We start from the raw sequence: 2,155 nt of genomic DNA on the forward strand, positions 1-2,155 counted from the left end.
TTTTTTAACCCTCGCTTATTTATAACTGCTTATTACCATTATGAAGACAATCTGCCATAACATTAAAACCACCTCCACAGTCTTGTGGAGGTCCCCCTTGTTCGACCAAAACATCTGTATTACAATCCAACATATATTTGAATATGAGAAATATATGTCAGATCTATGGACAAAAGTATTGGGACACCTGCTTGTGCATTGTTTCTTCTAAAAATCAAGGAAGGCTATTAAAAGAGCCTCCACTGTCCAGGGAAGAAGGCTTTCTACTAGAGTGAGGATTTGATTGCATTCAGCGACAAGAGCGGTAGTGAGGTCAGGATGTTGGCTGATGATCAGCACCCGACCAAAAGTACAGGATGGAATGTTTACGCCTGCCATTGTTTACCTGCTCCAGACAGTCCTATTCTATTGGCAGTACTTCTCTACAGGCGCTAGACAAGTCGTGTGTGTGTGTGTGTGTGCATTTGCACATCTGTGTCAGCAATGGATACGATTAAATAAAACGTGGCTGAATGCTTCATTAGAAGGGCTGTCCACAAACTTTTGGACACATAATGTAACAATATATGATATATGTCATAAATGTTTGATACAGCACATGTCTTTCTATGTACTATAATAAATATAGCCCAATATAGATCCATATAGTTTGATATATCTAAAATATGATCCAAATAATACATACATAATTATACGAGCCCAATATATGATAAATATATGTACACAAATCTGTGACCAAAATAAAAGAAGTTACACATACAACTGCAACACATATGCTTATACACTTATATTTTGAAATATATATTACATATATGTATGCCAGACGTATATGCCTAATCTTGATAGAGAATTATGATATATTTACATATATTCACTGACCTACCCATCTAAAATATACATGTTACCCATATATTATACATACACATGGCCAATATATTATACATATATCTGTACCAAATACAGTAAATACATATAGATGTCATTTATGACATAGATATTATTTATCATACATATGTCTAATATGACAGCATATATGAATGCAGTATTAATGCACATATATTTTGAAACATATGCCCTTTATCCTTTTAATATGTGCATATAGGTACTTACCTACTAATAAAAATGTGTAAACAGATGATTTATATATTATATATTACACATATGTGTCCAATATATTATACATAAATGTACACAATATCCAGTAAATGCATATATATATATATATATATATATATATATATATACCACTTATATTATATATTATTTTATATATAATATAAAATATATTGATAATCTGTTTTGACATTTTTATTAGTAGGTAAATACCTATATGCACATATTAAAAGAATATATATATATATATATATAATTCATGATGTGCACATATATGTATTTACCTAACAAGCAAATATATATATATATATATATATATATATATATATATATAATCATGTCAAATATATGATTCACAACATATATAAATGCAGTATTTATGCACATATACCCAACCTTGCCTAATATGCCTAAATCCTCTATGATCATAATATGATAATAAAGGATCATATCATATATATCTTATGATGTGCACACATACATGTATATATTTACCTCACAGTCATATATATATCACATATCATACCTATATATCGACAGTATATATATATATATATATGAATGTAATATATATTTAGAAACATATGCCCAATCCTTTATGACATATAGTTTATTAGTAAGTAAATGCATATATAATATCCATCTATTACATATATGATCCATATATGTATGCAATTATATATGCTTATATATATATTTTATGATTATACATGCAGCAGTTTTCCATATGTGGACGCGCAGCCCTGGGAGAGAAGGCGCCCAAGATGCTGCCCCTCCACTTTTTTTGCGAAAGGAGCGATAGAAAGAAGGCAGAGGAGCGCGACTGGCGCGAGAGGAGCTGTGAGAGCGTAGAGAGGGCGAGTGCTGTTATTTATTTATATATTTTTGGTTTCTGTAGGAGGGAGCAGTGCGAAAGGGAACGCAAGCTGATTGGATTGGAGCACAAGCAGAGGAGGTATGGGGGGGATACAATGAGAGCGAGAGAGAGAGAGAGCGCGAGAGCAAGAGCAAGGAGAGAGAGAGAGAGAGAGAGAGAGGGCTG

Source organism: Salminus brasiliensis, chromosome 5 (genome assembly GCF_030463535.1).
Source record: "Salminus brasiliensis chromosome 5, fSalBra1.hap2, whole genome shotgun sequence".
Taxonomy (NCBI): Eukaryota; Metazoa; Chordata; class Actinopteri; order Characiformes; family Bryconidae; genus Salminus; species Salminus brasiliensis.